A 25,618-nucleotide genomic window follows, 5' to 3' on the forward strand; every position below is an offset into this window, starting at 1 on the left:
CTCTGCCGTATAGTACAGGGCCCGACTCTACCGGCTCTGCCGTATAGTACAGGGCCCGACTCTACCAGCTCTGCCGTATATTACAAGACCTGACTCTACCAGCTCTGCTGTATAGTAAAGGGCCCAACTCTACCAGATTACCAGCTCTGCCGTATAGTACAGGGCCCGACTCTACCAGCTCTGCCGTATAGTATAGGGCCCGACTCTACCAGCTCTGCCGTATAGTACAGGGCCCGACTCTACCAGATTACCAGCTCTGCCCTATAGTACAGGGCCCGACTCTACCAGCTCTGCCGTATAGTACAGGGCCTGACTCTACCAGCTCTGCCGTATAGTACAGGGCGCGACTCTACCAGCTCTGCCTTTATAGTACAGGGCCCGACTCTACCAGATTACCAGCTCTGCCGTATAGTACAGGGACCGACTCTACCAGCTCTGCCGTATAGTACAGGGCCTGACTCTACCAGATTACCAGCTCTGCCGTATAGTACAGGGCCTGACTCTACCAGCTCTGCCGTATAGTACAGGGCCTGACTCTACCAGATTACCAGCTCTGCCGTATAGTACAGGGACCGACTCTACCAGCTCTGCCGTATAGTACAGGGCCCGACTCTACCGGCTCTGCCGTATAGTACAGGGCCCGACTCTACCGGCTCTGCCGTATAGTACAGGGCCCGACTCTACCGGCTCTGCCGTATAGTACAGGGCCCGACTCTACCGGCTCTGCCGTATAGTACAGGGCCCGACTCTACCAGATTACCAACTCTGCCGTATAGTACAGGGCCCGACTCTACCAGCTCTGCCATATAGTACAGAGCCCGACTCTACCAGCTCTGCCGTATAATACAGGGCCCGACTCTACCAGATTACCAGCTCTGCCGTATAGTACAGGGCCCGACTCTACCAGCTCTGCCATATAGTACAGGGCCCGACTCTACCAGCTCTGCCGTATAGTACAGGGCCCGACTCTACCAGATTACCAGCTCTGCCGTATAGTACAGGGACCGACTCTACCAGCTCTGCCGTATAGTACAGGGCCCGACTCTACCGGCTCTGCCGTATAGTACAGGGCTCGACTCTACCGGCTCTGCCGTATAGTACAGGGCCCGACTCTACCGGCTCTGCCGTATAGTACAGGGCCCGACTCTACCGGCTCTGCCGTATAGTACAGGGCCCGACTCTACCAGATTACCAACTCTGCCGTATAGTACAGGGCCCGACTCTACCAGCTCTGCCATATAGTACAGAGCCCGACTCTACCAGCTCTGCCGTATAGTACAGGGCCCGACTCTACCGGCTCTGCCGTATAGTACAGGGCCCGACTCTACCGGCTCTGCCGTATAGTACAGGGCCCGACTCTACCGGCTCTGCCGTATAGTACAGGGCCCGACTCTACCGGCTCTGCCGTATAGTACAGGGCCCGACTCTACCAGCTCTGCCGTATATTACAAGACCTGACTCTACCAGCTCTGCTGTATAGTAAAGGGCCCAACTCTACCAGATTACCAGCTCTGCCGTATAGTACAGGGCCCGACTCTACCAGCTCTGCCGTATAGTATAGGGCCCGACTCTACCAGCTCTGCCGTATAGTACAGGGCCCGACTCTACCAGCTCTGCCGTATAGTACAGGGCCCGACTCTACCAGATTACCAGCTCTGCCGTATAGTACAGGGCCCGACTCTACCAGCTCTGCCGTTTATTACAAGACCTGACTCTACCAGCTCTGCTGTATAGTACAGGGCCCGACTCTACCAGCTCTGCCGTATAGTACAGGGCCCGACTCTACCAGCTCTGCCGTATAGTACAGGGCCTGACTCTACCAGCTCTGCCGTATAGTACAGGGCGCGACTCTACCAGCTCTGCCTTTATAGTACAGGGCCCGACTCTACCAGATTACCAACTCTGCCGTATAGTACAGGGCCCGACTCTACCAGCTCTGCCATATAGTACAGGGCCCGACTCTACCAGCTCTGCCGTATAGTACAGGGCCCGACTCTACCAGCTCTGCCGTATAGTACAGGGCCCGACTCTACCAGATTACCAGCTCTGCCGTATAGTACAGGGACCGACTCTACCAGCTCTGCCGTATAGTACAGGGCCTGACTCTACCAGATTACCAGCTCTGCCGTATAGTACAGGGCCTGACTCTACCAGCTCTGCCGTATAGTACAGGGCCTGACTCTACCAGATTACCAGCTCTGCCGTATAGTACAGGGACCGACTCTACCAGCTCTGCCGTATAGTACAGGGCCAGACTCTACCGGCTCTGCCGTATAGTACAGGGCCCGACTCTACCGGCTCTGCCGTATAGTACAGGGCCCGACTCTACCGGCTCTGCCGTATAGTACAGGGCCCGACTCTACCGGCTCTGCCGTATAGTACAGGGCCCGACTCTACCGGCTCTGCCGTATATTACAAGACCTGACTCTACCAGCTCTGCTGTATAGTAAAGGGCCCAACTCTACCAGATTACCAGCTCTGCCGTATAGTACAGGGCCCGACTCTACCAGCTCTGCCCTATAGTACAGGGCCCGACTCTACCAGATTACCAGCTCTGCCGTATAGTACAGGGCCCGACTCTACCAGATTACCAGCTCTGCCGTATAGTACAGGGCCCGACTCTACCAGATTACCAGCTCTGCCGTATAGTACAGGACCCGACTCTACCAGCTCTGCCGTATAGTACAGGGCCCGACTCTACCAGCTCTGGCGTATAGTACAGGGCCCGACTCTACCAGCTCTGCCGTATATTACAAGACCTGACTCTACCAGCTCTGCTGTATAGTAAAGGGCCCAACTCTACCAGATTACCAGCTCTGCCGTATAGTATAGGGCCCGACTCTACCAGCTCTGCCGTATAGTACAGGGCCCGACTCTACCAGCTCTGGCGTATAGTACAGGGCCCGACTCTACCAGATTACCAGCTCTGCCCTATAGTACAGGGCCCGACTCTACCAGCTCTGCCGTATAGTACAGGGCCTGACTCTACCAGCTCTGCCGTATAGTACAGGGCGCGACTCTACCAGCTCTGCCTTTATAGTACAGGGCCCGACTCTACCAGATTACCAGCTCTGCCGTATAGTACAGGGACCGACTCTACCAGCTCTGCCGTATAGTACAGGGCCTGACTCTACCAGATTACCAGCTCTGCCGTATAGTACAGGGCCTGACTCTACCAGCTCTGCCGTATAGTACAGGGCCTGACTCTACCAGATTACCAGCTCTGCCGTATAGTACAGGGACCGACTCTACCGGCTCTGCCGTATAGTACAGGGCCCGACTCTACCGGCTCTGCCGTATAGTACAGGGCCCGACTCTACCGGCTCTGCCGTATAGTACAGGGCCCGACTCTACCGGCTCTGCCGTATAGTACAGGGCCCGACTCTACCGGCTCTGCCGTATAGTACAGGGCCCGACTACACCAGCTCTGCCGTATATTACAAGACCTGACTCTACCAGCTCTGCTGTATAGTAAAGGGCCCAACTCTACCAGATTACCAGCTCTGCCGTATAGTACAGGGCCTGACTCTACCAGATTACCAGCTCTGCCGTATAGTACAGGGACCGACTCTACCAGCTCTGCCGTATAGTACAGGGCCCGACTCTACCGGCTCTGCCGTATAGTACAGGGCCCGACTCTACCGGCTCTGCCGTATAGTACAGGGCCCGACTCTACCGGCTCTGCCGTATAGTACAGGGCCCGACTCTACCGGCTCTGCCGTATAGTACAGGGCCCGACTCTACCGGCTCTGCCGTATAGTACAGGGCCCGACTCTACCAGATTACCAACTCTGCCGTATAGTACAGGGCCCGACTCTACCAGCTCTGCCATATAGTACAGAGCCCGACTCTACCAGCTCTGCCGTATAATACAGGGCCCGACTCTACCAGATTACCAGCTCTGCCGTATAGTACAGGGCCCGACTCTACCAGCTCTGCCATATAGTACAGGGCCCGACTCTACCAGCTCTGCCGTATAGTACAGGGCCCGACTCTACCAGATTACCAGCTCTGCCGTATAGTACAGGGACCGACTCTACCAGCTCTGCCGTATAGTACAGGGCCCGACTCTACCGGCTCTGCCGTATAGTACAGGGCCCGACTCTACCGGCTCTGCCGTATAGTACAGGGCCCGACTCTACCGGCTCTGCCGTATAGTACAGGGCCCGACTCTACCGGCTCTGCCGTATAGTACAGGGCCCGACTCTACCAGATTACCAACTCTGCCGTATAGTACAGGGCCCGACTCTACCAGCTCTGCCATATAGTACAGAGCCCGACTCTACCAGCTCTGCCGTATAGTACAGGGCCCGACTCTACCGGCTCTGCCGTATAGTACAGGGCCCGACTCTACCGGCTCTGCCGTATAGTACAGGGCCCGACTCTACCGGCTCTGCCGTATAGTACAGGGCCCGACTCTACCGGCTCTGCCGTATAGTACAGGGCCCGACTCTACCAGCTCTGCCGTATATTACAAGACCTGACTCTACCAGCTCTGCTGTATAGTAAAGGGCCCAACTCTACCAGATTACCAGCTCTGCCGTATAGTACAGGGCCCGACTCTACCAGCTCTGCCGTATAGTATAGGGCCCGACTCTACCAGCTCTGCCGTATAGTACAGGGCCCGACTCTACCAGCTCTGCCGTATAGTACAGGGCCCGACTCTACCAGATTACCAGCTCTGCCGTATAGTACAGGGCCCGACTCTACCAGCTCTGCCCTATAGTACAGGGCCCGACTCTACCAGCTCTGCCGTATAGTACAGGGCCTGACTCTACCAGCTCTGCCGTATAGTACAGGGCGCGACTCTACCAGCTCTGCCTTTATAGTACAGGGCCCGACTCTACCAGATTACCAACTCTGCCGTATAGTACAGGGCCCGACTCTACCAGCTCTGCCATATAGTACAGGGCCCGACTCTACCAGCTCTGCCGTATAGTACAGGGCCCGACTCTACCAGCTCTGCCGTATAGTACAGGGCCCGACTCTACCAGATTACCAGCTCTGCCGTATAGTACAGGGACCGACTCTACCAGCTCTGCCGTATAGTACAGGGCCTGACTCTACCAGATTACCAGCTCTGCCGTATAGTACAGGGCCTGACTCTACCAGCTCTGCCGTATAGTACAGGGCCTGACTCTACCAGATTACCAGCTCTGCCGTATAGTACAGGGACCGACTCTACCAGCTCTGCCGTATAGTACAGGGCCAGACTCTACCGGCTCTGCCGTATAGTACAGGGCCCGACTCTACCGGCTCTGCCGTATAGTACAGGGCCCGACTCTACCGGCTCTGCCGTATAGTACAGGGCCCGACTCTACCGGCTCTGCCGTATAGTACAGGGCCCGACTCTACCGGCTCTGCCGTATAGTACAGGGCCCGACTCTACCGGCTCTGCCGTATAGTACAGGGCCCGACTCTACCGGCTCTGCCGTATATTACAAGACCTGACTCTACCAGCTCTGCTGTATAGTAAAGGGCCCAACTCTACCAGATTACCAGCTCTGCCGTATAGTACAGGGCCCGACTCTACCAGCTCTGCCCTATAGTACAGGGCCCGACTCTACCAGATTACCAGCTCTGCCGTATAGTACAGGGCCCGACTCTACCAGATTACCAGCTCTGCCGTATAGTACAGGGCCCGACTCTACCAGATTACCAGCTCTGCCGTATAGTACAGGGCCTGACTCTACCAGATTACCAGCTCTGCCGTATAGTAAAGGGCCCGACTCTACCAGCTCTGCCCTATAGTACAGGGCCCGACTCTACCAGATTACCAGCTCTGCCGTATAGTACAGGGCCCGACTCTACCAGATTACCAGCTCTGCCGTATAGTACAGTGCCCGACTCTACCAGCTCTGCCGTATAGTACAGGGCCTGACTCTACCAGCTCTGCCGTATAGTACAGGGCCCTACACTACCAGCTCTGCCGTATAGTACAGGGCGCGACTCTACCAGCTCTGCCTTTATAGTACAGGGCCCGACTCTACCAGATTACCAACTCTGCCGTATAGTACAGGGCCTGACTCTACCAGCTCTGCCATATAGTACAGGGCCCGACTCTACCAGCTCTGCCATATAGTACAGGGCCCGACTCTACCAGCTCTGCCGTATAGTACAGGGCCCGACTCTACCAGCTCTGCCGTATAGTACAGGGCCCCACTCTACCAGCTCTGCCGTATAGTACAGGGCCCCACTCTACCAGCTCTGCCAGATAGTACAGGGCCCGACTCTACCAGCTCTGCCGTATAGTACAGGGCCTGACTCTACCAGCTCTGCCGTATAGTACAGGGCCTGACTCTACCAGCTCTGCCGTATAGTACAGGGCCCGACTCTACCAGCTCTGCCGTATAGTACAGGGCCCGACTCTACCAGCTCTGCCCTTATAGTACAGGGCCCGACTCCACCAGCTGTGCCGTGTAGTACAGGGCCCGACTCCTCTAGCTGTGCCGTATAGTACAGGGCCCGACTCTACCAGCTGTGCCATATAGTACAGGGCCCGACTCCACCAGCTGTGCCGTATAGTACAGGGCCCGACTCTACCAGCTCTGCCGTATAGTACAGGGCCCGACTCTACCAGCTCTGCCGTATAGTACAGGGCCCGACTCTACCAGCTCTGCTGTATAGTTCAGGGCCCAACTCTACCAGATTACCAGCTCTGCCAGATAGTACAGGGCCTGACTCTACCAGCTGTGCCGTATAGTACAGGGCCTGACTCTACCAGCTGTGCCGTATAGTACAGGGCCCGACTCTACCAGCTGTGCCGTATAGTACAGGGCCCGACTCTACCAGCTCTGCCGTATAGTACAGGGCCCGACTCTACCAGCTCTGCCGTATAGTACAGGGCCCGACTCTACCAGCTCTGCCGTATAATACAGGGCCCGACTCTACCAGCTCTGCCCTTATAGTACAGGTCCCGACTCTACCAGCTCTGCCGTATAGTACAGGGCCCGACTCTACCAGCTCTGCCGTATAGTACAGGGCCCGACTCTACCAGCTCTGCTGTATAATGCAGGGGCCGACTCTACCAGCTCTGCCGTATAGTGCAGGGGCCGACTCTACCAGCTCTGCCGTATAGTACAGGGCCCGACTCTACCAGCTCTGCCGTATAGTACAGGGCCCGACTCTACCAGCTCTGCCGTATAGTACAGGGCGCGACTTTACCAGCTCTGCCTTTATAGTACAGGGCCCGACTCTACCAGCTCTGCCGTATAGTACAGGGCCCGACTCTACCAGCTCTGCCGTATAGTACAGGGCCCGACTCTACCAGCTCTGCCATATAGTACAGGGCCCGACTTTACCAGCTCTGCCGTATAGTACAGGGCCCGACTCTACCAGCTCTGCCGTATAGTACAGGGCCCGACTCTACCAGCTCTGCCGTATAGTACAGGGCCCGACTCTACCAGCTCTGCCGTATAGTACAGGGCCCGACTCTACCAGCTCTGCCGTATAGTACAGGGCTCGACTCTACCAGCTCTGCCTTTATAGTACAGGGCCCAACTCTACCAGATTACCAACTCTGCCGTATAGTACAGGGCCCGACTCTACCGGCTCTGCCGTATAGTACAGGGCCCGACTCTACTGGCTCTGCCGTATAGTACAGGGCCCGACTCTACTGGCTCTGCCGTATAGTACAGGGCCCGACTCTACCAGCTCTGCCATATAGTACAGGGCCCGACTCTACCAGATTACCAGCTCTGCCGTATAGTACAGGGCCCGACTCTACCAGATTACCAGCTCTGCCGTATAGTACAGGGCCTGACTCTACCAGCTCTGCCGTATATTACAAGACCTGACTCTACCAGCTCTGCTGTATAGTAAAGGGCCCAACTCTACCAGATTACCAGCTCTGCCGTATAGTACAGGGCCCGACTCTACCAGCTCTGCCGTATAGTACAGGGCCCGACTCTACCAGCTCTGCTGTATAGTACAGGGCCCGACTCTACCAGCTCTGCTGTATAGTAAAGGGCCCGACTCTACCAGATTACCAGCTCTGCTGTATAGTAAAGGGCCCAACTCTACCAGATTACCAGCTCTGCCGTATAGTACAGGGCCCGACTCTACCAGCTCTGTCCTTAGTCTGTGAGGGGCTTTGCGCTATTGGTTGCCGGTGCTGGAGGGGGCGGGCACAGACGAGAAGCAGTTAGTGGTAATGAGGTTTTATTTTTTACCACATTGAAGGGTTTTTATTCATGAAGTATCAGCTCCTATGGGTCAGTCATGTTTGCTCAGGTTTTATGGGTGAAGGTCAGTGTTCTACCCAGAATCCTCAGTGTCAGGGGGCGGGGTTTACGATCGGTATTTATACGGAGGTGCCCAGAGCCGTTCCCGCCATCGCTGCGCTCCGTGGAGAAGAATCATTTTCTGTTTCAGTTTTATTGACTTTTTTTATTGATAAGGAAACTCGGGAAATGGAAATATTTTATATTTTTAATCAGTGAAGCACAATGGGTTCAATTCTCAAAGGTAAGACCCGGAGGAAGATATTATTTCCAGAGAAGTGATCGTATTTTCAGCTGAGCTCAGCCAATGAGAGGTGAGAATTACCGTCACATGACTGAAAATAAAGATCCGGGTCCTCATGTAGCCCGTCATGGTTTGAGCCGAATGTCAGGCTGGACTTGGGTCAGTATTGCCGGGAATAAGTTTATAAAATAAAGATGATTTCTGTCTCAGGATATTTTCTGTTTCTGTTATTAGAAATGAATTATGAATGGTGGAGAGATGTTTGGGCTCTGGCCAGATTATGAGCAGAGAGCGGTAACCCATGGCAACCTGTCAGGTGACCTCTTTTATAAGTTTGCATTCTTGCTGCTTGTTGGTTACTGCTCTCTGCCCACAGTCCCCAGATTACCTGGTATTATGGTAATTACCACTTCTATCCATTGGTGGCAGCACTGTGACATTAATATTATGTGTATGGTAATATAGGGGGAGTCATACCACCTCTAACCACAAGGTGGCAGCAGAGTACCAGTAAAATGCGTATGGTAATATAAGGGGAGTTATACCAGTTCTGACTACCAGTAATATTAGGTGTGGAACAATATAGGGGGGAGTCATACCAGTTCTAACCACCAGGTGGCAGCAGAGTACAAATAATATTAGGTGTGTGGTAATATAGGGGGAGTTATACCAGTTCTTACCACAAGGTGGCAGCAGAGTACCGGTAATATGTGTATGGTAATATAGGGGTAGTCATACCAGTTCTAACTAACAGGTGGCACCAGAGTACCGGTAGTATTGTGCATGGTAATATATGGGGTCATACCAGTTCTAATCGCAAGGTGGCAGCAGAGTAATGGTAATATTATGTGTATGGTATTATAGGGGGAGTCATACCAGTTCTAACCATCAGGTGGCAGCAGAGTACCAGTAATATTATGTGTATGGTAATATAGGGGGAGTCATACCAGTTCTAATTGCAAGGTGGCAGCAGAGTAATGGTAATATTATGTGTATGATAATATAAGGGGAGTTTTACCAGTTCTAACCACCAGGTGGCAGCAGAGTACCGGTAATATTGTGCATGGTAATATAGTGCATGGTAATATAGGGGGAGTCATACCAGTTCTTACCACCAGGTGGCAGCAGAGCGCTGCTAATATTGTGTATGATAGGGGGAGTCATACCAGTTCTAACCACTAGGTGGCAGCAGAGTACCAGTAATATTATGTGTATGGTAATATAGGGGGAGTCACACCAGTTCTGACCACGAGGTGGCAGCAAAGCACTGCTAATATTGTGTATGGTAATATAGGGGGAGTCATACCAGTTCTAACCACAAGGTGGCAGCAGAGTACCGGTAATATTATGTGTATGGTAATATAGGGGGAGTCACACCAGTTCTAACCACAAGGTGGCAGAATATGGGTTGCGATCCTGAACACAATGGTGGATGTACATTGCACAATACATTCTGCCGCCATTTTGGAGTGGAGAAAATCGCACTTAAGATGCTGAGCCCAGCTGATGTCTCATCATAAAGGTTACTCGGGGGGGAGGGGTTGCACGGCTACCATTTTGTTGAGGACCGTAGCATATTTTCTCTTCTACAAAATGGCGGTATACATCGCATACCTAGTCCACCGCCGTTCTCCAATGGGGAAAGTTGTTTTGGTCCTCCGGATAATGGCAGCCATAGAGGACATCTCTGCTGTGACTACAGAGAGGAGAGAAATGCTGCAATCCTCAATCTTCACTTTCTGGGCGTGTCCCGCTCTGCTGTCCAATCACATAGAAGAAAACCACTGCGGTCCTCAACAAATGGCGGCCAGGACCATTTCTACACAACCATTATATATACTCAGCACTCCCTGCATATTATTTATTGTCCTCAACTCTGACCAATCACAACCACCAGATGGCAGCACAGTGCTGGTACTATTATGTGTATGATGTAATACAGGGGAGTCCTACCACCTCCGAACACTGGATGGCAGCAGAGTAAGATCCCTTTCATACGGAGCCATCCCTCTGTTAGTGCTAAAGCGCTGATTTTCGGCCGCTAGGGGGGCACTTTTAACCCGAAAAAAGGTTAAAAACCCATTCCAATGGGCAGGGGGTTTTGGGAGCACTTAATACAGCGCTCCCGACCCGCCCCAAAGATGCTGCTTGCAGGACTTTTCGGAACGTCCCACAAGAGTGCCGCCCCCGTGTGAAAGAACACACTGCAGTGAATGAGAGGCCGTCTTCAGGTGCTTAGCAGAGGCTATTTCTATCACTAAAACGCCTGGAAACTGCCCCAGGGAAAGGGGTCTAACAGAAATGTGTATGAAAATTCATTAATGTCATACCAGGTTCAACCAAAGGGTGGCAGCAGAGTGACGGTGATGTCTAATATGGTAATATAGGGGGAGCACCGCCAGTGTCTATCTACAAGGTGGCAGCAGAGTGACAGTGATGTATGTATGGTAATATAGGGGGAGCACCGCCAGTGTCTATCCACAAGGTGGCAGCAGAGTGACAGTGATGGATGTATGGTAATATAGGGGGAGCACCACCAATGTATATCCACCAGGTGGCAGCAGAGTGACAGTGATGTATGTATGGTAATATAGGGGGAGCACCGCCAGTGTGTATCCACAAGGTGGCAGCAGAGAGATGGTGATGTATGTATGATAATATAGGGGGCGCACCGCCAGTGTTTTATCCACAAGGTGGCAGCAGAGTGAGAAAAAGAATGGTGACCCAAAAAAACGTGTAGCAATGAAAAGAAGAGAGGCAATAGTAAGTCTCACCAAGAATATGTGATGAAAATAAAGTGTCAGTATAGAGACTGGTGAGATAAACCACAAGGGACATTAACCACTTGCCAACCGCCCTATAGCCAAATGACGGCTGCAGGGCGGCTGGATAACTCTGGGATCACGTCTGGGATCGGTACAGAGGGGGAGGGATCGGATGGGAGCCGCGCTGTGGGCTGGATGTGTAGTGCCCACAGCGCTGTTCAGTGACATGTGCAGTCACATCCAGCCATCCATCCCTCCATGCTCAGCCATCCCCCCCATGACCCTGTGCAATGCCCCGCCATGCCCCGCAATACTCTGCGATACCCAGCCATACTTTGCCATGCTCAGCCATGCTCGGCTGTACTCGGCCTCTGTATGTGGCCAGGCTGTGGAAGTCTCACACATGTGGTATCGCTGTACTCAGGAGGAGTAGGAGAATCTATTTTGGGGTGTCATTTTTGGAATGTACATGCTATGTGTTAGAAATATTGTATAAATGGACAACTTTGTGTTAAAAAAAAAATGTGTTTTAACTACTTCCCGCCCGCCGGCCGTCATACAACGTCCTTGGCTTTGTGCGGGGATATCTGAATGATGGGTGCAGCTACAGGCATCATTCAGATATCATCTTTTTCAGCCAGCGATTCCCTACACCATGAGAATGATCATAGCGGCTGTTCCACTGCTTGATCGTTCTTACGGGAGGCAAGAGGGGACGTCCCCCCCCTTCCCGCCGCCCTCCGGTGCTTCTACCGACTCACCGCTACGATCGAAGCCAGGATCTTTTTTTTATTTCAGGCACAGCCTAGAGGTGAGATGTGGGGTCTTATTGACCCCCATATCTCACTGTAAAGAGGACCTGTCATGCCATATTCCTATTACAGGGGATGTTTACATTCCTTGTAATAGAAATAAAAGTGATCAAAAAATTTATTTTTTTGGAAAAAAGCCTCAAACTAAAATAAATAAAGTAAAATGAACAATAAAAAAAAAAAAAAAAAAATGTCCCCGTGTGCTCGCAGTCAGAAGCGAACGCATACGTAAGTTGCGCCCACATATGAAAATGGTGTTCAAACCATACATGTGAGGTATCGCTGCGATCGGTAGAGCGAGAGCAATAATTCTGGCCCTAGACCTCCTCTGTAACTCACAACATAAAATTTTTTAAAGCGTCTCCTATGGGGATTTTTAAGTAGCGAAGTTTGGTGCCATTCCACGAGCGTGTGCAATTTTGAAGGGTGACATGTTAGGTATCTATTTACTCGGCGTAACTTCATTATTCACATTATGTAAAAACATTGGGCCAACTTTACTGTTTTGGTTTTTTTGAAAGCACAAAACTGTTTTTTTTTTCAAAAAAAAGTGTTTGAAAAATTGCTGCGCAAATACCGTGCGAGATAAAAAGTTGCAACGACCGCCACTGTGTTCTCTAGGGTCTTTGCTAAAAAAACATATATAATGTTTTGGGGTTCTATGTAATTTTCTAGCAAATAAATTATGATTTTTACATGTAGGAGAGAAATGTCAGAATTGGCCTGGGTACTCCAGAACGCTTGAAGGTGCTCCCTGCATGTTGGGCCTCTGTATGTGGCCACGCTGTGTAAAAGTCTCACACATGTGGTATCGCCGTACTCGGGAGTAATAGCAGAATGTGTTTTGGGGTGTAATTTGTGGTATGCATATGCTGTGTGTGAGAAATAACCTGCTAATATGACAATTTTGTGAAGAAAAAAAAAAAAGAAAAAAAAAAATCTTGATTTTGCAAAGAATTGTGGGAAAAAATGACAACTTCAAAAAACTCACCATGCATCTTTCTAAATACCTTGGAATGTCTTCTTTCCAAAAAGGGGTCATTTAGGGGGTATTTGTACTTTTCTGGCATGTTGGGGTCTCAAGAAATGAGATAGGCCGTCAGTACTTCAGGTGTGATCAATTTTCAGAGATTGGCACCATAGCTTGTGGACTCTATAACTTTCAAAAAGACCAAATAATATCCACCGATTTGGGTTATTTTTACCAAAGATATGTAGCGGTATACATTTTGGCCAAAATATATGAAGAAAAAATTACTAATTTGCAAAATGTTATAACAGAAACGAAGAAAAATGCATTTTTTTACAGAATTTTCAGTCTTTTTTCTTTTATAGCGCAAAAAATAAAGAACCCAGCGGTGATTAAATACCACCAAAAGAAAGCTCTATTTGTGTGAAAAAAAGAACAAAAAATTCATTTGGGTACAGTGTTGCATGACTGAGTAATTGTCATTCAAAGTGTGAGAGCACCGAAAGCTGAAAATTGGCCTGGTTATTAAGGGGGTTTAAGTGCCCGGTGGTCAAGTGGTTAAACATAAGATCGAGGAATGCTCCAGGAAGGTGCAGCAGTGTCTCAGGAATGAAAACAAGTCGAAGTGTCAGCTAAGTGAAGGTGAACTATAAGTACCAGCGATGAGCCACAGGTGACCAACGTCACACAGCGTAATCAAAAGGGGGAGGCGGCAATTGGCGCTCAAACCTCCTCGTGGTGTATGCAGATTAACCACTTCAGCCCCGGACCATTTGGCTGGCCAAAGACCGGAAGACTTTTTGCGATTCGGCCCTGCGTCGCTTTAACTGACAATTTCGCAGTCGTGCGACGTGGCTCCCAAACAAAATTGACGTCCTTTTTCCCCCACAAATAGAGTTTTCTTTTGGTGGTATTTGATCACCTCTGCGGTTTTTATTTTTTTGCGCTATAAACAAAAATAGAGCGCCAATTTTGAAAAAAAACGCATTATTTTTTACTATAATAAATATCCCCCAAAAATATATATAAAAAACTTTTTTTTTTCCTCAGTTTAGGCCGATACGTATTCTTCTACATATTTTTGGTAAAAAAAATCGCAATAAGCGTATATTCATTGGTTTGCAAAAATGTTATAAAATTGCATTGATTAGGCCCCTTTCACACTGGGGCGGTGGGGGCATCGGCGGTAAAACATCGCTATTTTTAGCGCTGTTTTTGCGGCTGTATTCGGCCGCTAGCGGTGCGGTTTTAACCCCCTGCTGGCGGCCGAAAAAGGGTGAAACCCGCTCGTACAGCGCGGCTATACCGCGGGATTACCGTGGTATAGCCGCGCTGTCCCACTGATTTCAATGGGCAGGAGCGGTTTAGGAGCGGTGAACACACTGCTCCTTCACCGCTCCAAAGATGCGGCTCGCAGGACTTTTTTTACCGTCCTGCCAGCGCACCGCTTCAGTGTGAAAGCCCTCGGGCTTTTACACTGAACAAACAGCGGAGGCTGTTTAGGGGCGGTTTGCAGGCGGTATTTTTAGCGCAATAACGCCTGCAAACCGCCCCAGTGTGAAAGGGGGCCTTACTGTAAACATGTCACTGGCAGTTAAGGGGTTAACCACTAGGGGGCAGTGAAGGGGTTAAGTGTGTCCTAGTGCGTGTTCTAACTGAAGGGGGGAGGGGACTGTGCGTGATCGCGACCGCCGGGCAGTCGCATCGGCTCCGTTGGCGAGCAGGCGGCGCGCACGCGCCCCCTAGTGGCCGTCTATGTTACTGACGTAACATGACAGCGATTCGCGCAGCCGAACCATGTTGCCTCGGTACAACTGCGGCGGCTGGTCGGCATGCGGTTAAGCAAACAACGTGTCGGCGCGCGGCATCATGAATGACGCCACCCTCTCGTCCTGGGGGCGCAGCGTCAACCCTCAGTGAGTGCCTACCTGTCCCCCCCCCCCCAGGTAAAATAGAGAGGGGAGGGCCCTGGTGCGTGTCGCAGCTCCCCGGCATTTCTCGATCTTATGTTTAACCACTTGCTTACCGGGCACTTATACCCCCCTTCCTGCCCAGACCAATTTTCAGCTTTCAGAGCTGTCACACTTTGAATGACAATTACTCGGTCATGCTACACTGTACCCAGATGAACTTTTTATCATTTTTTTCACACAAATGGAGCTTTCTTTTGGTGGTATTTAATCGCCACTCGGGCACTGATGGGTGGTATTGATAAGTGGTACTGGTGATGAGGCACTGATTGGTGACATTTATAGGTGGCACTGTGGGCACTGATGGGTGGGCACTGTTAGGTGGTCACAGAAGCCTCTGCAGAGGCTCTTCTTGATCGGGACCGATGTCCCTCTCACAGCCGCCGGTGATCGGCTTTTTTTTTTTTTCTTCTCACGCTACCAGCATGAGGAGAAAAAATAGGCGATTGCCGGCTCTTATTTACATCACACGATCAGCTGTCATTGGCTGACAGCTGATCACATGGTAAGGGGCCAGGATTGACCCCTTACTCCGATCTGTGATCAGCCAAGTCTCATAGACTCGCTGATCACGGAGCGTGCCGCGTGCGCCCTGCAGGGGGCGCGCAGGCCGATCGAGCACGGGAGGACGTCTATGGACGCCCTTCCGGCAAAGTAGGCCCGCGCTATAGCCAAAAGACGGGAAATAAATGATCAAACAACTAAATAAAAGAAAATCAAACAAGTAAAAGAATGAAACAAACAAAACGACAAAAAAAAAAAAAATCAACTAAATAAAAGAAGAAACTCAAACAAGAAAAAACACAAATACATGAAAAAAAAATCTAATCAAACAACTAAATAAAAGAAACAAAAATCGCTCCCACTGAGACCCATGATGTTTTTGTTTTTCTCCCACTGAAATGCCCCTTGCAATCCTTAGTGGGGCACTGTGACGGGGGGGGGGGGGGGGGCTGTGATTGCAAGGGGCACTGTGACAGGGGGGGCTGTGATTGCAAGTGGCACTGTGACAGGGGGGGCTGTGATTGCAAGGAGCACTGTGACAGGAGGGCTGTGATTGCAGGGGGCACTGTGACAGGGGGGCTGTGATTGCAAGGGGCATTGTGACAGGAGGGCTGTGATTGCAAGGGGCACTGTGACAGGGGGGGCTGGGATTGCAGGGGGCACTGTGACAGGGGGGGCTGTGATTGCAAGGGGCACTGTGACAGGGGGGCTGTGATTTTAGGGGCACTGTGACAGGGGGGGCTGTGATTGCAAGGGGCACTGTGACAGGGGGGCTGTGATTGCAAGGGGCACTGTGACAGGGGGGCTGTGATTGCAAGGGGCACTGTGACAGGGGGGCTGTGATTGCAAGGGGCACTGTGACAGGAGGGCTGTGATTGCAAGGGGCACTGTGACAGGGGGGGGCTGGGATTGCAGGGGGCACTGTGACGGGGGGCTGTGATTGCAAGGGGCATTGTGACAGGGGGGCTGTGATTGCAAGGAGGGCTGTGATTGTAAGGGGCACTGTGACAGGGGGGGCTGTGATTGCAAGGGGCACTGTGACAGGAGGGCTGTGATTGCAAGGGGCACTGTGACAGGGGGGCTGTGATTGCAAGGGGCACTGTGACAGGGGGGGGCTGTGATTGCAAGGGGCACTGTGACAGGGGGGCTGTGATTGCAAGGGGCACTGTGACGGGGGGCTGTGATTGCAAGGGGCACTGTGACAGGAGGGGCTGTGATTGCAAGGGACACTGTGACGGGGGGCTGTGATTGCAAGTGGCACTGTGACAGGGGGGGCTGTGATTGCAAGGGGCACTGTGACAGGGGGGCTGTGATTGCAAGGGGCATTGTGACAGGAGGGCTGTGATTGCAAGGGGCACTGTGACAGGGGGGGCTGTGATTGCAAGGGGCACTGTGACAGGGGGGGCTGTGATTTTAGGGGCACTGTGACAGGGGGGGCTGTGATTGCAAGGGGCACTGTGACAGGGGGGCTGTGATTGCAAGGGGCACTGTGACAGGGGGGCTGTGATTGCAAGGGGCATTGTGACAGGAGGGCTGTGATTGCAAGTGGCACTGTGACAGGGGGGGCTGTGATTGCAAGGGGCATTGTGACAGGGGGGCTGTGATTGCAAGGGGCACTGTGACAGGGGGGGGCTGGGATTGCAGGGGGCACTGTGACAGGGGGGGCTGTGATTGCAAGGGGCACTGTGACAGGGGGGGCTGTGATTTTAGGGGCACTGTGACAGGGGGGGCTGTGATTGCAAGGGGCACTGTGACAAGGGGGCTGTGATTGCAAGGGGCACTGTGACAGGGGGGCTGTGATTGCAAGGGGCACTGTGACAGGGGGGCTGTGATTGCAAGGGGCACTGTGACAGGAGGGCTGTGATTGCAAGGGGCACTGTGACAGGGGGGGGCTGGGATTGCAGGGGGCACTGTGACGGGGGGCTGTGATTGCAAGGGGCATTGTGACAGGGGGGCTGTGATTGCAAGGAGGGCTGTGATTGTAAGGGGCACTGTGACAGGGGGGGCTGTGATTGCAAGGGGCACTGTGACAGGAGGGCTGTGATTGCAAGGGGCACTGTGACAGGGGGGCTGTGATTGCAAGGGGCACTGTGACAGGGGGGGGCTGTGATTGCAAGGGGCACTGTGACAGGGGGGCTGTGATTGCAAGGGGCACTGTGACGGGGGGCTGTGATTGCAAGGGGCACTGTGACAGGAGGGGCTGTGATTGCAAGGGACACTGTGACGGGGGGCTGTGATTGCAAGTGGCACTGTGACAGGGGGGGCTGTGATTGCAAGGGGCACTGTGACAGGGGGGCTGTGATTGCAAGGGGCATTGTGACAGGAGGGCTGTGATTGCAAGGGGCACTGTGACAGGGGGGGCTGTGATTGCAAGGGGCACTGTGACAGGGGGGGCTGTGATTTTAGGGGCACTGTGACAGGGGGGGCTGTGATTGCAAGGGGCACTGTGACAGGGGGGCTGTGATTGCAAGGGGCACTGTGACAGGGGGGCTGTGATTGCAAGGGGCATTGTGACAGGAGGGCTGTGATTGCAAGTGGCACTGTGACAGGGGGGGCTGTGATTGCAAGGGGCATTGTGACAGGGGGGCTGTGATTGCAAGGGGCATTGTGACAGGAGGGCTGTAATTGCAAGGGGCACTGTGACAGGGGGGCTGTGATTGCAAGGGGCATTGTGACAGGAGGGCTGTGATTGCAAGGGGCACTGTGACAGGGGGGGCTGTGATTTTAGGGGCACTGTGACAGGGGGGGCTGTGATTGCAAGGGGCACTGTGACAGGGGGGGCTGTGATTTTAGGGGCACTGTGACAGGGGGGGCTGTGATTGCAAGGGGCACTGTGACAGGGGGGCTGTGATTGCAAGGGGCATTGTGACAGGAGGGCTGTGATTGCAAGGGGCACTGTGACAGGGGGGGGGGCTGGGATTGCAGGGGGCACTGTGACAGGGGGGCTGTGATTGCAAGGGGCATTGTGACAGGAGGGCTGTGATTGCAAGGGGCACTGTGACAGGGGGGGCTGGGATTGCAAGGGGCACTGTGACAGGGGGGCTGTGATTGCAAGGGGCATTGTGACAGGAGGGCTGTGATTGCAAGGGGCACTGTGACAGGGGGGGCTGGGATTGCAGGGGGCACTGTGACAGGGGGGGCTGTGATTGCAAGGGGCACTGTGACAGGGGGGGCTGTGATTTTAGGGGCACTGTGACAGGGGGGGCTGTGATTGCAAGGGGCACTGTGACAGGGGGGCTGTGATTGCAAGGGGCACTGTGACAGGGGGGCTGTGATTGCAAGGGGCACTGTGACAGGAGGGCTGTGATTGCAAGGGGCACTGTGACAGGGGGGGCTGGGATTGCAAGGGGCACTGTGACAGGGGGGCTGTGATTGCAAGGGGCATTGTGACAGGAGGGCTGTGATTGCAAGGGGCACTGTGACAGGGGGGGCTGGGATTGCAGGGGGCACTGTGACAGGGGGGGGCTGTGATTGCAAGGGGCACTGTGACAGGGGGGGCTGTGATTTTAGGGGCACTGTGACAGGGGGGGCTGTGATTTTAGGGGCACTGTGACAGGGGGGCTGTGATTGCAAGGGGCATTGTGACAGGGGGGGGGCTGTGATTGCAAGGGGCACTGTGACAGGGGGGGCTGTGATTTTAGGGGCACTGTGACGGGGGGGGCTGTGATTGCAAGGGGCATTGTGACAGGAGGGCTGTGATTGCAAGGGGCACTGTGACAGGGGGGGGCTGGGATTGCAAGGGGCATTGTGACAGGAGGGCTGTGATTGCAAGGGGCACTGTGACGGGGGGGCTGTGATTGCAAGGGGCACTGTGACAGGGGGGGCTGTGATTTTAGGGGCACTGTGACGGGGGGGCTGTGATTGCAAGGGGCATTGTGACAGGAGGGCTGTGATTGCAAGGGGCACTGTGACAGGGGGGGGGCTGGGATTGCAGGGGGCACTGTGACAGGGGGGCTGTGATTTTACATTGTGAATTGTATTATTGTAAATAGAAATACACCTAATAATATTAGTAATAATAATAAGAAGAATATTACCAATAATAATAAAAGTATAATAGATGTTTTTAGCTGAATTCCGCTCTGTAGATCTTCTTTTCAATGGGGGAAATTTCTCCCCAGAACACAAAACTTCTATGACATCCATGTGATGAATCGGACCTATCAGGGAGCAGATTGCAGAAGCCCCTCCCCTCGATGGACCAGTTCGGCCAGCAGGGGGGGCTCTGTGTGTGTGTGGAGGACTACATCTCCCAGCATGCCCCGCTCTCCCCATAGAGATCCGTGTTAATGTTGTGTAGAGATGTGATGAGAATACAATATCCCCCCCATGGTGGCTCTCCGGGGTACACACACTATAGATGACTCCATGAGATCACATTATATTATTATACATCATGAGGAGATTTAGAAGCTCAGACTGGCACGACCGTTAACAAAGATGGCCGCCGGGGGGACAGTGAGGGGGCGGAGACTTCACTGTCATGTGACATCTCCATGGAAACCAGGAAGTGGTGTAACAACAACAAGAGGCGGCTGTGATTAGAGATCCAGATGGCTCAGGGAGGAGGACTGACCAATCAGGAGCGGAGGGGGAGGAGCTACAAGTCCCAACACAGTATAGCCAGGCGTAGGAGGAGGAATGCCCGGATGTGGATACGAGAACCAAGGCCCCGGACCTCCCTGCACACCACACTGCACATAAAGTCTCTTTATTTTGGGAAATGTTTTTTTTTTTTTGGCTGTGGATAGTGAAGGGGGGGGGGGGGGCAACCCGGGGCCCTCCAGCTATTGCAGAACTACAAGTCCCATCATGCCTCTGGGAGTCACTGTACCTGCCAGCCTTGCAATGCCTCATGGGAAATGTAGTTCTACAACAGCTGGAGGGCTTCTGGTTGCCTCCCCCCTGGTGTAATCCCCCCGCACTGTGTGCTTTTTATGGGATATCTCCAGTCACTTCCTGTCCCAGAGACACAACAGGAAGGCGAGAAGAAATCCCCGATCAGTTGTCACCAAAACAGGTTTCTCCATTGAAAGATCGATCGTCATCATCCGTTTCCGTGACAACAAAAATCTGGATTTCCTATCACTTCCTGCCCCCGATGACCAATGGGGGTCACCCGACACAATTCACCACTTCACCCCCAGAGACTCTTTATTGAGACTTTGTTAATTACAAGTTAAAATCTGTTTGTTTGTTTTTTTGCTAGAAAATGAATTAGAACCCCCAACCATTATATATATATATTTCTTTTTTCAGACACCCTAGAGAATAAAATGGCGGTCGTTGCAATACTTTATGTCACACCGTATTTGCGCAGCGGTCTTACAAGCGTAAATTTTTTTGGGGGAAAAAAAAAAAATACACTTTTTTTTTTTTATTTAAAAAATAGGACAAAAGTAAAGTTAGCCCAATTTTTTTATATTGTGAAAGATGATGTTACGCCGAGTAAATTGATACCCAACACGTCACGCTTCAACATTGCGCCCCGCTTGCGGAATGGCGACAAACTTTGACGCTTAAAAATCTCCATAGGGCGACGTTTAAAAAAAAATTCTACAGGTTGCATGTTTGGAGATACAGAGGAGGTCTAGGAATAGAATTATTGCTCTCGCTCTAACGATCGCGGCGATAACCTCACATGTGTGGTTTGAACGCCGTTTTCATATGCGGGCGCTGCTCACGTATGCGTTCACTTCTGAGCGCGAGCTCGGCGGGACGGGGCATGTAGGAATGTAATAGAATGTAAACATCTCTTGTAATAGAAATCATGACAGGTCCTCTTTAATGTGAGATCCGGACCCCAAATCTCATATTTACACTAAAATGCAATAAAATAATAAATATTTTTATTTATTTTTTTTGCAAAAAAAAAAAATAATAAATGTCCCCTTTAGGACCATTGGGCGGAAGTGAGATTTGACGTCGCCTCCGTCATCCAATGGGATGGAGCCGAGTGGGAGGGGCCATCGTTCCCTCCCTCCACTTCCAGCCTCTGAGAATAGAACATCGGGTCGTCTCCGCCGGTAGTGACGGCTCCGCAGCGCGGTGGGAGGGGCTTCTCCTGCCCCCCCGATAAAAGTAATCTTGGGGCAAATCTGCGGCAGAGACCACTTTTATGGTAAAGAGAAGCGCCCGCCGTCTCTGAAAATACCGGGGTTGTGGCCGCTCACTTCTGCCGTAACAACGGTATTCAGCGTCAGAACACGTCTGACCAGAAAGACTGAAAAAAAGAAGAAAAAAAAAGAAAAGTACCTTTTAAAAAACGTCCAACTTCCTCCCGAAATCAGAGTTGTGAGATCACCGGTCCCGATATTCCATCATAAAATGTATATTAACCCCTTACCTCCCGGGCACTCTCACCCCCTTCCTGCCCAGGGAACGGCCAATTCTCAGCTTTCAGCGCTCTCACACTTTGAATGACAATTACGCCGTCGTGTGACACTGTACACAGAGGACTTCTTTTATTATTTTCTTCACACAAATAGAACTTTTCTTTTGGTGGTATTTAATCACCACTGTTTTTTTTTTTTTTTTTTTTTTTTTAAAACAAATAAAAAAATGAAAATGTTGAAAAAATAAAAAGTTTTTCTTAGTTTCTGTCAATAAATTTTGTAAATAAGTAATTTTTCCCCTTCACTGATGGGCACTGATGAGGTGACACTTATATGTGGCACTGGTGAGCACTGATAGCCGGGCATGGATAGGCGACACTAATGGGGGGCACTTATGGCCACTGATGGGCATCAGTGATAGGCGGCATTGATGGACACTGATGGGCGGCACTGATGGGCCATGATGGGTGGCACTTATCAGTACTGATGGGCGGCACTATTGGGCACTAATGGGTGGCACTGGTGGGCATCACTAATAGCCGGCACTGATGGGCGGCACTAATGGGCCATGATGGGTGGCACTGATGGGCATCACTGATAGGCAGCACTTATGGGCATTGATGGGTGGCACTGATGGACATCACTTATAGGCAGCACTTATGGGCATTGATGGGTGGCACTGATGGACATCACTGATAGGCAGCACTTATGGGCATTGATGGGTGGCACTAATGGGCATCACTGATGGGCGGCACTAATGGGCATTGATGGGTGGCACTGATGGACATCATTGATAGGCATTGATAGGTGGCACTGATGGACAGCACTTATGGGCATTGATGGGTGGCACTAATGGGCATCACTGACAGGTGGCACTGAAGGCAATCACTGACTGGCATCACTAATGGGCACCAATTTCTGGCACTGGTGGGCACATCTTGCTGGCACTGGTGGCGCTCTGGTGGCGCTCTCATGTAATCAGTGCCCTGATTACATCTCTCACTGTCCCCTGCGAGGAGATGCCGCTGATCGGCTCTCCTCACCACACACTCTGTCAGAGCGAGGTGAGGAGAGACGATGACCGGCACTTCCTTCTTTACATGTGACCAGCTGTGATTGGACACAGCCGATCACATGATTAAAGAGATCGGGGTCGCGCCGTGTCCTAGCAGCACAGCATGACTGCGATTGCCACGCGCCCCCCCCCCCGCGGGCGCGCAGGAGCGGGCCGTTCGGGTGCGCCGTCATGTGACGTCCACCCAGAACAAGAGCCGCACCGTCTTGCCGTCATTTGATGGTGGGCGGGCGGCAAGTGGTTAAAGAGGAACTGGAGTCCGCTCACATAATCTGTAATAAAAAACATCTTTGCCATTCTGAAGCTTCCCTCCAACCACTTTGCATATTATTTTATATATTCTGCGATTCTGTACAAATATGCTGCAGAAATCTCCCTCCACTGAGTCTGGCTGCAGCCATTTTAACTGTGGGCAGCTGAAGCTTCTGCCTGTTCACTTCCTGGATTTCCACAGAGGCACACCTCCAGCTCTGCAGCTCTCATTGGCCCCTTTTTTATTACTCACCCCCCCCCCCTTCCTGGCAAACTCTCACCAGAGTGAGAGAGAGCTGTGCGTGATGTCATAAGCCTAGACCAGTGATGGTGAACCTTGGCACTACTGGAACTTTTGGAACTACATTTCCCATGATGCTCAGGCACTCTGCATTGTAGATGAGCATCATGGGAAATGTAGTTTCAAAACATCTGGGGGTGCCAAGAGACAGAACCTGAGCTGTATAAGGGATTTACTGGCAGGAAAAAAAAATGTTTTACTATCCAAAGTTAAAACAACAAGAAGGGCAGAAAATTTAATAGATGGAAAGATGAAAAAATGACTGAAGGTTCCGCTTTAATGACCAGGCCATTTTTTTTGCGATTCGGCTCTGCATCGCTTTAACTGACAATTGCGCGGTCGCGCGACTTTCTACCCAAACAAAATTGACGACCTCCCCCCCCCCCCCCCCCCCCCCCACAAATAGAGATTTCTTTTGGTGGCATTTGATCACCTCTGTGTTTTATTTATTTTTTTGCGCTACAAACAAAAAAAGAACAACAATTTAATAAAAAAAAAAAAAAAAAAACTATTTTTTTTACTTTCTGCTATAATACGTATCCAAAAAACAAAAATATATATTTCTAGATATTTTTGGTAAAAAAAAAATCGCAGTAGGCGCATATCGATTGGTTTCTACAAAAGTTATCGCGTCTACAAACTACGGGATAGATTTAGGGACTTTTATTTATTTTTTTATTGTTTTTGCTGGTAATGGAGGTGATCTGCGATCTTTAGCGGGACTGCGACCTTGCGGCGGACAAATCTGACCCCAAATTCCACTTTTTGGGGGACCAGTGACCTTATTACATTGATCAGAGCTATAAAAATGCCCTGATCAATGTGTAAATGTCACTGGCAGGGAAGAGGTTAACACTAGGGGGGAGATCAAGGGGTTAAATGTGTACCCTGGGTGTGTTCTAACTGTGGGGGGGGGTGGGCTGACAGGAACATGACAGAGATCGCTGTTCCCGGTCGCTGCTGGCTTCCTGTGGCCAAGTGCAGGGTGTACCAAGATGGGCGTCGTGATGTTCAGCCGCTGAAGGCAAGATGGAGCGTCACTTCCGTCCGCTAACTTCCGGTTGCGCCGCCTCTCCCAGGTATCGGATTGGGCATCGGGAGCATTTGTGCGAGTACAAGTAACTCGCGCAAATGCTCGGTATTGTATCGGGACAACCCTAGTTAGAACCTTCAAACATGATATATATTCATTTTTTTTTTTTTGCACAGACCCTATAGAATAAAATAGTGGGTGTTGCAAATTTTTATGTCACGCTGTATTTGCACAATTTTTTTGAAAAAAACAAAAACACTTTCATGAATTAAAAAATAAATAAATGATAAAACACTAAAGTTACCCCAATTTTTTTGTATAATGTGAAAGATGATGTTACTGCCCAGCTACCAATCTGACCTCCTGTCACTTTACAATTGTGTCTGCCCGTGTAATGACAGCAAACGACGGTGCTTAAAATTCTCCATAGGTGGCGCTTTAAACGCCTTTACAGGTTACCAGTTTAGAGTTGCACTGGAGGTCTGAATTGCTGGAATTATTGCTCTCGCTCTGACGTTCGCGACAATACCTCACATGTGTGGTTCAATCGCCGTTTACATATGAGTAACGTATGCGTTCGCATTGAGCACCGTGGGGCAGGGGCGCTCGGCAATCACAGACCACGCCCCTGGGGCGTGCGGGCAGCACGAGAGGATGCCCATGTGCGCCCTCCCAGCATTTTAAGCCCGCGCTGTAGCCGTCTTTCGGGCTTTAGCGTGGGGGCGAAAACTTGTTAAGCATGAGAGGCGGAAGTGTCATCCGTTGTCGCTCTGGTCCTCTAAGGGCATAGAGTCAAGTGGGGGGGGCATCTTGCCCTCACTTGACCTCCTGCCCAGCTACCACTCTGACCTCCTGCCCAGCTACCACTCTGACCTCCTGCCCAGCTACCACTCTGACCTCCTGCCCAGCTACCAATCTGACCTCCTGCCCAGCTACCACTCTGACCTCCTGCCCAGCTACCAATCTGACCTCCTGCCCAGCTACCAATCTGACCCCCTGCCCAGCTACCAATCTGACCCCCTGCCCAGCTACCAATCTGACCCCCTGCCCAGCTACCAATCTGACCCCCCTGCCCAGCTACCAATCTGACCTCCTGCCCAGCTACCACTCTGACCCCCTGCCCAGCTACCAATCT

Source organism: Aquarana catesbeiana, linkage group LG08 (genome assembly GCF_042186555.1).
Source record: "Aquarana catesbeiana isolate 2022-GZ linkage group LG08, ASM4218655v1, whole genome shotgun sequence".
NCBI lineage: Eukaryota > Metazoa > Chordata > Amphibia > Anura > Ranidae > Aquarana > Aquarana catesbeiana.